At 39.4% G+C, this 12,438-nt stretch overlaps 1 protein-coding gene across 4 annotated transcripts in view; it reads right to left on the bottom strand.

Moving 5' to 3' along the window:
• Nucleotides 1–11,757, bottom strand: part of SLC6A15 (solute carrier family 6 member 15) — a 48,158-nt gene extending 36,401 nt beyond the window's left edge. Inside the window, exons 1-2 of one of the 4 annotated variants that reach the window (XM_060305555.1) lie at nucleotides 11,561–11,757; nucleotides 10,909–11,015 (exon numbers count right to left, since the gene is read on the bottom strand). The gene's annotated coding sequence lies outside the window, so the exon portion shown is untranslated. Of the gene's footprint in view, nucleotides 1–10,871; nucleotides 11,320–11,560 lie in introns of those variants that run through there. The other 3 variants (XM_060305556.1, XM_060305554.1, XM_030856452.2) reach the window with 3 other exon arrangements.
• Between the last annotated feature and the right edge of the window lie 681 nt (nucleotides 11,758–12,438).

The following is a 12,438-nucleotide window of genomic DNA, read 5'->3' as shown; positions in this document are numbered from 1 at the left end:
TTTGGTGGACTCCTTAATAGAGTTCTGAAATGGCCTCTCTTTTATTTTCTGAGAGACTATATGTAGGATTGGTTTTATTTCTTCCTAAAATGTTTGGCAGCATTCACCAATAAAGCCATCTGGGCCTGGAGTTTTCTTTTATGGAATATTTTCAATTAAAAATTCAATTTATTTTATTGATATACAGCTACTTAGGTTTTCTTTTTCTTGCTGTGTTAGTTTTGGTAAGTTGTGCTTTTCAAGGAATTTATATCATCTAAATTGTCAAATTTATTGGCACAAAGTTATTCATAATAGTCCCTAGTGTTTTTTAACACCTGCAGGTTTTTAGTCTTATCTCATTTTTTATCCCTGCTATTGGTAATAGGTGTTTTCTCTGCTTTTGTCTTGATTATTCTTGCTAAAAATTTCACTATAGAGTTAACTCAAAATAGAAAGAATTCACTATAGAATTAACAGAGTTCTTACTCCATCTTTCCAGACTTTTAAACTACTATTGTTACAACATCTTTTGAAATTATGTTATATTAGACATTAATAAATGTTTCCAGTGAAAATATGCAAAACCCTAAAATAGCAGGCAGACACTTGCATCTTAGATATGAGAGATGACTCAAACAGACATGCCTGTGCTGGCTAATTACTAGCATTTTCCACAATCTTAATATTCTATAATAAAGAACTAGAACAACAGTAAATTATCTCCCTGACTTGGACAAATTCAAATTTTACTGAATAAAGTTTTCTTTAAATATGAACCAATTCTGAACATTGAATCTGAAATTCATTGTGAATTCAAATGAAATATATTTTTTCATAGTCTAATGTATAAGGTAAAAAGTAAAGACTATTTGAACAAAAATAAAATGTTGAACCATATTGAAATACCCAAGAAAAAAAAGGCACATGTTAAGAAGTTTATAGTTATGAAATAATCACCATAGAAAAAGACAAAATTTGGTAACATAATGAAATAATGATTTTAACAAATAATACAAAAAATATTCAACCATATAGAATTCCACCTAAGCATTTATTTTGCAAATTATATCTCTTTATATAAAATGTCTGCATTAAGCAAAAAGATAACAAAAAAAATCACAGAATCAATCAAAAGGAGGAGAACATTTTTACAAGTGAAATACAAAGTCACAACTTACACTTGGTAACATACGTTTTGCCCAAAAATGTGGACTATAACACATCTATCAGAATGGCTAAAATAAATAGATAAATAAATAAATAAATAAATAATGACACCAAAAGTTGGTGAGGATGTGAAGAAACTAGATCAATCATACATTGCTGATAGAAATGTAAAATAGTATAGCCACTCTAAAAAATAGTTGGCAGTTACTTTTAACACTAATAATAGAGTTACCATTGTGACCATCATTTTGCACTCTTAGGCATATATCCCAGAGAAATAAAAACTTATTTTCAAGCAGAAACTTGTACATAGATGTTCATAAAAGCTTTATTCATAATAGCCCCAAACTGAAAACTACCCAAACGTCCTTCAATGGGTGAATGGTTAAACAAACCAGAGTACGTCCATATCATGCAATATCAGCCATAAAAAGGAAAGAACTATTGATACATGCAACAACCTGGATAAACTTTAAGGGAATGATGCTAAATGGAGGAGAGAAAGCCAGTTTGAAAAGGATACATATTTCATGATTCCATTTATATTACATTTGTGAAATTAGATAATGACATAGATGAACCACAGAACAGTGGTTGCTAGGAGTTATGGTACAGAAGGACAGGTGGGTGTGCTATAAAAAGGTAGCACAGGAGAATCTCGTGCTACAGGAGAATCTCGTGTGGTTCTCGTGGAGAACCACAGGAGATGGTTACCATTTAGTATCTTCATTGTGATAAGGGTTGCATGAGGCTATACATGTGATAAAATTGCAAAGAACAATACATACATACACACACATACAGAAAAAATGACTGCATAATCTGGAAAAGCTCTATGAATTTTGCCAATATCAATATGCTGGTTTTGATATTGTACTGTATTTTTATATAAGATTATAAAGTGGGGGAGGCTAAGCGAAGGTTACCCAGGACCTCCCTTTGCACCTTCTTGTGAGCTTGCAATTATTTCAAAGTTAATTATAATTATACAGCAATTCCCAGAAATTGAAATGTATTTTTGTTGACTTCTATAAACCAAGGACAGATCTTAAATTTTATTTAACTAAGTCTTTCAAAAGGCCTTTTAAACATTTTGAAAATATACAAAAAGTCTTTTAAACATTTAAAATTTTATTGAGAACACCTCAGATTTAGGCACTGTATTCATTTCCTGAGGGTGCTGTAACAAATTCAGATTTAGTGGCTTGAAACAACAGAAATCTGATCTTTCAAAACTCTGGAAGCCAGAGATTTGAAATCTGTTTCAGTGAACCAAAATCAAGGTGTTGTCAGGTCTGCAGTCCCTCAGGAGGCCCTAGGGGAAAGTCTGTTCTTCGCCTCTTCTAGCTTCTGGGGCTGCCGGTGTTCCTTCACTCATAGCCGCATCACTCCAGTCCATACCTCCATAGTCACATTGCCTCCTCCTCTTCTATGTGTGTCTAATCTCCTCTACCTCTTTCATATAAGGACATCTGAGATGGCATGGCATATAGGGCCCACCTGGACATTCTAGGATAACCTCTTCATCTGAAGATAATTTCTGCAACAAGTCTTTTTCCAACTAAGGTAACAGTCACAAGTGCTAGGAATTAAGAGGTAGACAAATCTTCAGGAGCTATTATTAGCCTCCTGCAGGCACATTCTATTGTATTACACTTATTTATATATTTGTATTATCATGCCTTATGGAAAAAATGAATTTGAAAGCATTCAACATGCTTCATTGTCATCATCATAGAATGTCAAGTATGATCTCTCTTAGATGTTTCCTACAATAGATAGCAAACACAAATGTTAACAATTCTTCCCAATGCTGTATTATCCCTGTTACTCATCTCATTAATAAGATGGAGTCTATTTCCCCTTCTTTTGATTCTGGGCTGGTCTTGAACTTCTTTGACCATTAGAATGCAGAAGTGACACTATGCAAATGTCACTAGGCCTCAGGAAGCCTGGCAGTTTCTGCTTTGACTCTTTTGGAAGCCAGACACAATATAAAAAATGTCCACCTGCTCTGTTAGAAATCCCACATGGAAAGTGAGAGAGACACTCTATCAGCCACCAGCTGTACCAGCCATCTGAGCGAAACCCACAGGAACAAGAACAAAGATGTTGACATTCTAGCCCCAGTTGAATAGCCAGCTAATACCAACTAGAAATATCAACTAGAACAGATGAAGCACCTAGCTGAGCCCAACCAACACAGAGGATAATGAAAAATAATAAATCATTATTGTTTAAAGTCACTACAATCCCAGGAAGGTAACAGAGGGTGAATGCTTCAATATAACATTGTTTCAAACCTACTAAAAAAAAAAACAAAAAATGGATAGTTTGTTATGTAGCATATGTACTAACTACCTAATGGGGGAGAGAAATTGAATAGTCACTGAATTTAGCTGAAAGTAAAAATACTTAATTAAATTTGAAATATTGTCCAAGGAACCATTCACAGTGGGGCTAGACCTGTGTAAAAAAAGGTGTGGTTTAGGTTTTTAAATCCATGCAGTGATTCTCTTGTAACCACAAGATAAATATTAGCCTTGAAAGACACGTTTAGTTACCCTAATGTAAAGCTCCATAAGGTCGATTTTACGCTTTTGTATATCATTTTATATATCAGAAATGAAACAAGGATTATAAGAAAACCTGCAGACATCAAAATGACCATAAAGAAATACTAGCAAAAACTCTACGCACGTAAATCTTGACAACTTAGTTGAAATAGGCTAATTCCTTGAAAAACACAAACTACCACAACTTACCCAACATAAAACAGGTCATTTAATATCCATATAACTATTTAGAAACATGAATGCATTATTTTAAAACTCTCACAAAAGAAATCTCCAGGCCCAGATGGTTTCACTGGAGAATCCCACCTAACATTTAAGAAACAATTAACACCAACTCTGCACAATCTCTTCCAGACAATAGAAGATGATAGAACACTTCGCAGTTCATTTTATTAAGTCAGTATTACTCTGAATCCAAAACCATACAAAGATAGTACCAGAATAAAACAAACAAAAAACTATATCTTTTGTGAATAAAGACAAAAACTTCCTTAACACAATATTAGAAAACAGAATTCAGTGCTATATAATAAGAATTGTACCCCATGACCAAGTGGGTCTTATTCTAGGTACACAGGCTTGTTCAGTATTCAAAAACGAATAATGTAATATTTTCCCTGAAGCTCAGGAACAAGACAAGAATGTCTATTCACATACTTTTATTCAGTGTAGTACTGGAAGTTCTAGCCAGGGCAGTAAGGCAAGAAAAGGAAATATAAGGCATATAGATTGGAAAGGAAGAAAGAAAATTTTCCATATGTGCAGACATCCTGATTGTCTATATTGAAAATACCAAGGAATCTACAAAATATGAACAGTACTTTTATATTGAATACTTCAACTGATGAAAGAAATCTAAGAAGATCTAAATATATGGACAGACATACCATGTTCACGGACTGAAAGACTCAACACAGTAAATATGTCAATTCTCCCTAAATTGGTATACAGGTTTAAGACAATTCCTATAAAATCCCAGCAAAAATTTTTGTAGATATAGATTATTCTAAATTTATATAAAATGTCAAAAAACTAAGATAGCTACAACAATTTCAAAATGGAAGAATGAAGTAGGAGGAATCTTTCTACCTTATTTGAAGACTTATATAGTTACAGTGATAAAGACTGTGTGAGGTTGACAGAAGGACAGACAAATAGATCAATGAAACAGAAGAGAGTACCCATAAGTAGGTCCACACAAATACATCCAACTGATTTTTGACAAAGGTGCAAAAGCAATTTCAGTAGAGAAAGGATAGCCCTTTCAACAAATAGCTCTGGAACAATTGGGCATTCCCAAGCAAATATAGCCTGGACCTAAATTTCATACCTTATACAAAAACAACTCAAAATGAATCATGGACTTAAATGTAAAACATCAAACTATAAACCTTTTAAAAAGAAATCATCAGAAAAAATTTTGAGATCTAGAGCTAAGCAAAGAATTCTTAGACATGAAACCAAAAGCAGAACCCATCAAAGCGAAAATTGGTAAAATGGACTTCAAAATTTAAAAATTTGCTCTGTGAAAGAACCTATTAAGTGGATGAAAAAAATAAGCTAAAGACTGGGAGAAAACATTTGCAGACCACAACCCCAAGAAAAAAAAAACAGTATTTAGGATCTATAAGAACTCATAAACATCATCAATTAAAAATAATTTAGAAAATGGACAAAGGACATAAAGGGACATTTCACTGAATATGATGTCTGGATGGCAAATGAGCACATGAAATGAGGTTTGACATTATCAGCCATTAGCAATGGTAACTAAAACTACAATGCGATGTCACTACATACTTATCGGGATGGCTAAAATAGAAAGACAACCAAATTCTGGCAAGGATATGGAGAAAACTGGATCATTCAAACATTGCTGGTGAGAATGTAAAATGGTACAGCTCTCCAGAAAACAAAACATGCAACTACCATATAATCCAGCAATTGCCCTCCTGGGCATGTATGCTGTAGAAATGAAAATTTCGCTTCCATAAAACCTGTAAACAAGTTTCTATAGCAGCTTTATTCATAACAACCCTAAACTGGAAAGAACTCAGGTGTCATTCAATGGGTGAATGGTTAAACAGACTCTGGTAAATCCATACCATGGAGTACTACTCAGAAATAAAAACAAGCCACTAATACACACAACAGCTTAGATGAATCTATAGACAATTATGCTGAGTGGAAAAAGCCAATGCCAAAAGGTTGCACATTATATGATTCTACTTACATAACATTCTTAAAAAGACAAAACAACAAACATGAATAATAGGTTAGTGGTCACCACGATTTAAGGAGAGGCTGGGGACAGGACTGAAGTGGTTGTGCTTATGAAAGGGCCACACAGGGATCCTTATAGTGATGGAACTCTGTAACTTTGCTTTATCAAAGTCAGTATTCTGATTATGATGTCATAGTATAGATTTGCAAAAGGTTACACTTGCAGAAAACTGCATAGAGGGCATGCAAGAACTCTGTGTTATTTCTTATATATTATCTTATATAATTATTTCTTAACAACTTCATATGAATCTATAACATCTCAAATTTTTTTAAAAAAAAACCTTAGTCAACTCACTAAAAAATGTGCATTTTTATGCTGATATAACCAGTTAATTTTAGTGAATCCACTAAATCTCATCTGCTGTTCTAATACAATTTTATTACTAAGAATATTCGATGTAGGAAACTTTCCTATAAATTCAGAAACTACAAAAATCATGGACCCAAAAGATCCATTGATTTTTTTTTTTTTTTTCGGTACGTGGGCCTCTCACTGTTGTGGCCTCTCCCGTTGCGGAGTACAGGCTCTGTACGCGCAGGCTCAGCGGCCATGGCTCACAGGCCCAGCGGCTCCGCGGCATGTGGGATCTTTCCAGACCGGGGCACGAACCCGTGTCCCCTGCATCGGCAGGCGGACTCTCAACCACTGCGCCACCAGGGAAGCCCCTCCATTGACTTTTATACCTTACTCATTTGATGGCATCTGATGCCTGGCTACTGTTCTCCCAAGAGTACTTTTTATATACTACTGTTTTCACTTTAGAATATGTTTAAATTTATATTTAGAATAAATAATACAGTAATATGGGGGTATAGAGTGAAAAATATCTTCCCACTCTTTCCCCAGCACATCTAATCCCACCCCTATCTCTCTATAAGTCACCAAAGTCCTCCACAGATATTTGGTATATATTCAAGCTAATATGTATGTTCAGGCTAATATGTGTTTTCTTTCCACCTTCCCAACCTTTTTCTTTTTACACCACTGTTACTATATACTATATGAAACATAATTCTGCATCTTGGTTTTTCACTTTAAAAATCTTTAAAACCTTTTGCTCTCAATACAATATTGTGTTTTTTTAAATGATCGTATGGGTATGTCATATATTACTGTGTTTTTTAAAATGATTGTATGAGTATGTCATATATCGGTCATTTCTGACACTTTGCTTCAATGTTCAAGCAACTCACTTTGTATATCTGACATTTACATATCTGTAGAATAAATTCCTAGAAGCGGAACTGCTTGATCAAAAGTTATGTGCTTTTATAATTTTGGTAAATATTGACAAATGACCCTTTATAAAAGCTGTCTCAATTTGTACTACCACAAGCAAAGTATGAAAGTGCCTGGTTCCCTCTGCCTTCTTCAATACAGTGAGCGATATATTTTTTTAAAATCTTTATTGGAGTATAATTGCTTTACAATGTCGTGTTAGTTGCTGCTATATAACAAAGTGAACCAGCTATATGTATACATATATCCCCATATCCCTTCCCTCTTGCATCTCCCTCCCACCCTCCCTATTCAACCCCTCTAGGTGGACACAAAGCACTGAACTGATCTCCCTGTGCTATGCAGCTGCTTCCCACTAGCTATCTATTTTACATTTGGTAATGTATATATGTCCATGCCACTCTCTCACTTCGTCACAGCTTACCCTTCCCCCTCCCCGTGTCCTCAAGTCCATTCTCTACATCGTCTGCGTCTTTATCAGTGAGTAATATTTTTGATCTTTGCCAATCTGATAGGTGAAGAAGCTCCCAGGTTAAGCATTCTGTTCAAAGATAACAATCAATTAATCTTATGTGAAAGGATACCTTAGCGCGTCAATCACAAGGAAATAAACTGAACTTCGAGACTGAAAACAGCTCTCTCCTATATCAAGTGGTACCGTGCATTTAATACCACCCTGTAGCCCAGTCTCTAGGGTTTGCTGTTCACCAAGAAATATGAGACAATCATTACTGGTCAAAGTTAATGTATAAGCAGATAAATTTGTTTATTAAAAAATTATTTACTCAATATATCCAGAAGAGTAGTTAGGACTTGTTTTAATTTATAGGGCAAACTGGAAGTAAATCTAAAGATGCCTGCTATGTAACCTTGAATGCTTTCACGCATCAGACTACACCCATGGATTTTTGTTAATAATGCAATCTGCTCAGAAACTATTTTAAAATCGACTCTGCATAGGAATATATTATTACAGCCAATCATGCATATGTATGCAGTAATAAAGGGGTTAACACACTCTCCAAAGGAAGTTGAGAAGTAAGTTGAGAAGTAAAAGCTTTCTGTGCTTTTGATCACCAACAGTCTCTTTCAGGTCTATCATTCTAAGTCAATGATTTTTTAATTACCTGGATGATAACCCCAGAGTTCAAAGGAATGCAAAATTCTTACCAATTAAAACAAAAGTTTTGTCATGACAGGACAAGCATATTTTCTAACATGTACAAAATAAAATTTGAACTGTGATCACTGGGTAAACTAACGCTTATCAAGTTTAGGTTTTAGTAATTATTCTAACTTATTTTAAAATTTCAACTACTGACAACTAAGCATCTCACCTGATTATTGGTATCTCAAACAGCTATGATCCAATTTAAAAATTCTTTACTATTTGCTATGGTTTGAATGTTTGTGTCCTCCCCCCATCCCATATATGTTGAAATTCTAACCCCAAAGTGATGGTATTAGAAGTTGAGGCTTTGGGGGGTTAATATGAGATGCTAGAGAACTAACTAGCCCCTTCGACCACGTGAGAACACAGTGAGAAAGCACCCTCTATGAACCGGGAAGCAGACTCCCACCAGACACGGAATCTGCTGGCACCTTGATCTTGGACCAGCCTCCAGAAGTGTGAGAAATACATTTCTGTTCATTATAATCCACCCAGTTTATGGTAATTTGTTATAGCAACCTGAACTAGACTGAGATAGTATTTCTTATTTACTTTATTAATTGGATAACAGAGCACTTATTTCCTAAAAACACGTGAACATCTTTCTTAACGCCATTAAAATACAATATCTTGAGTTACATATATTGGAATATAAAGTAATTCTTGAATCAAATATATAACGTGCAATCAGAAAAAGAAAACTTGTCAACAAATGATGACATTCTCTTCCTTTCACAACAACATTAATTCCTATCTTTCTGCAAAAAAAGAATACACTGAATTTTCTTTTCATTTGGAGGAAAATGGTCAACGAATTCAGTAATATACTGATAATATATTTTAAGCTAACAAATATACATGGATCGCTGGTCATGTAAGACACAAAGCCCACTCATTTTCGCAAAAATACAATAGACAATTTTGATGGTTAAATGCTCCGAATTTAGTGAGAGAAATACACACACTCTTCGGTCCATCATCAAGTATTTATTAAATACCTACTACAAGTCAAATCCAATACTATGCGTTGAAGACAGAAGCAGGAGTGTATCTCAGCAGCATTCTTGCGGAACTGAGGCTGGGTGGGGTAAGGAGCTCTTCACGGGGTTGTTCGTCAGAGAATGATATTTCTTAAAGCAAACACATTGTTCCCTGTGTTTCGGGAAAGCAACCAGGCAATGACAGGTATAAAACAGCTTTAAAAACGGGGAGACGAGAAGCCCAAATGTAGCACAGAACGCAAACGCTTCGGTCCTCTTGTGTTTCTGGGCAGTGGACCAAACAAACGGTGCAGACTGAGACTGGGTCTACCTTTAAGACCTGGAGGGGAAACGGCCGGCCTAGGGGAAACGGTCGCAGTCTCATTTGCATAAGCACCCAAACACTGCTGACGTCACGGCGCCCAGTGCGGACCCCGCCCCTTCTTACTCCACTGTTTCCCCGCTAGGGAAGAGAACGGAAAGCGGAAAGAAGAGCTCAGCACCGGAGAGCGCGAACCTGTGGGCTTCCCTCTCCGCGAACGAGCAGCAAGCGCCGCTTTTCCGCTTAACGGAAAAGCATTCCAGCCACTGCGGCCTCTGAGACCGGGTAGGTCATAACTGTCCCCAGGACAGCTCGAGCGTTTTTAATCCATTCGTATTTATAAGGCGCGTTACTGACTGAAAGTCTACCTCTATACTCAAAACGGTCCTCTACCCAGGCCACGCACAAACGAGCCGAGTTCATGAAACGTAGAAACGGTCTCCCATCCTCTCCTTAAAATCCCGGCGCCAACACCCTCACCACCACATCCTCAAATCCCTGGATGCGCAGAAACACACAGGCTGTGCTTTCTCCGAGAGCCGCGTGCCTTGTGCGGGAGAAAGGCCCACTTCAGGACCATTTAACGCAGGATACCTCAGGCAAAAGGGAACTGGGGTCACGTGAAAACACACCGCCTTGGGCAGTCGCCTTCGGCAGTTGCAAAAGCAACCAGAAGCGAACGAGGAATGAGGTTGGCTCCTCTCCCCGCCCCACCCTAACCTGTACGAGGATCAGCTTCCAACTCACCGAGAGCCCTGGAAGCATCTCGCTCCGTCCCGACCCTGGCAACTTTCCGACTTGCCGCAGGCGGACCCCGCCCTTCGGCCAACCCTGACTGGACTTGGAAACGACTAGTCTTTCGGGGATGCTGTGGTCACGGCAGGAAGGAAGAAGGATGGCGGCACGTTTCGACCCATGTGCTTCCCGTTACACACCGCTTCTAGGCCCCCCGATTGTGCACAGGTGCAGGACGCAGAGCCCGAAGGGTCGCCCGCTGAGCCCAGCTTCGCCCTCCTGGGTTTCTGGAGCCGCCCTACCTCCCCTCACCCCCGGACACAGCCTGAGCCCTTCCCGGGATCCATCCATCAATTCCGCTCCCTTCCCCGGCCCCGAGCTCCAGGGTGCCTCACGGTGAGCCCCACCCTACCTACACCGTGTCCTTAGCGGTAGAAGCGTGTCCTCACCGTCAGGGTGTCTTGGCCGGCGCCTCTTGCTGTGTCCACGTCCCGACAGTAGCAGCAGTGGCCAAGGGGTCGGGTCCAGGTGACTGACCGAGGCCGCGGGGAGCTGTCTGCAGAGAAGCAGCTGCTGAGGGCGGGCGGGCCCTGGGGCAGGGTGCAGGGGGTCTCTGCCCTGCGGGCTGGCAGGGGACTACTCCTGAGCGCCTGTGTGTCCGCCAGGCGAAGAGCACGAGATGCAGGCGCGCGGGTGCGTGCGCGCGCGGGTGTGTGTCAGTGTGTGAGTGAGGGTGTGACGGAGGCGCCCACGTGCCCGGCCCGCCAGAGCTGCGGCCGCCAACAGGCTGCGGGGGAGGGGGAGGCTGCGGGCGCCTGGGGGACGCGAGCCAGGTCTCCAGGCCCGGCGCCGCACCTCCCCGCCCCGCCGCCCCTTGACGCAGAGGCCGCTGCGACTGCCTCGCTGCGTCCTCCCTGCGCTCCCGGCGGGGGACGGGAGGGACTCCGGGAAGCCGGCTTCAGAGCAAAACAAAACAAATCCCCCCGCGCCATCCCGTACTCCCCCAACCTACGCAACCGAAAGGATGGGCATCACTTGCCCGCCCCCACCGCTGCCACCCCGCCTTTGTCCCAGCCGGGATAACAATAGAAATGGTCCTACCTTACACCCTTTGAATATTTTCCGAACGTCGGGGACCGAACTAGAAGCAGTGAATGACCCAGAGAACACTCTTCCCTAGCTTTCTTTCCCAGCCTGCCATTTACATCTCTCGCAAAAGGAAAGCACTCTGGGCATTTGCTTCTCCATCAAACGGTGGCCTGATAGCGCTCAGTGATTCTGGCCAAATGATGAAAGGCTCTTTTAAGGAGCCAGTCCTCACCCTATGTTGGTCCCTTAGCATCCCACTCGTCTCCAAGGGGTCTTATTACAAAATGAAGCCTGACTCACCTCTTGTAGCAATGAAGACATACTCATTAAGCCACGTGGAGAATTCCTTAAAATATACATCACGGAGCACAAAAGCTTAGCCTACTTTTGAAAATGGCTGAATCTTCCCCCAAACAGGGCATATGCTCTAGAGATTAAATTTTATGTCCTTGAAACTTTAAAAGAAATGCAAAATGAACGTAAAATATGTTATAGCAGAAAGGCTTAGTGACTTGGTGAAGGACGTTTTCACTTCTAGATGATTGATATTACCATTAAAAAAATACCTTTGTGCACTTTTAGGCCTTCCAACAATCCCTCAGATTTTGACGGTTTGTATCCAATTAAGACTGAATTAAATAATAAGGCCATTGCAGACAGGTTTTTCATGCAGTGAAAAATCTCCTGGAAAGAAATCACAAGACCTAAATTTCAGGTCAGAACATTGCTACTAATCCCCAGCTTTTAATGCAGCCAAGAGAGCTTTTTCTCAGTCTCTTCCAAACCCACCTTTAAAAAAAATTTTTTTAAGAAAAAATTAAATTAGATTTGATCCTCTGGATGCCCTTCTCCTGGCATGGGTAAATAAATACTCTGATAGATGCCCCACA

The sequence above is a fragment of the Globicephala melas genome, chromosome 10, assembly GCF_963455315.2.
Source record: "Globicephala melas chromosome 10, mGloMel1.2, whole genome shotgun sequence".
Lineage (NCBI taxonomy): Eukaryota > Metazoa > Chordata > Mammalia > Artiodactyla > Delphinidae > Globicephala > Globicephala melas.
The sequence above is the reverse complement of the archived record's forward strand: the minus strand, read 5'-3'. Positions and strand labels throughout refer to the sequence as shown.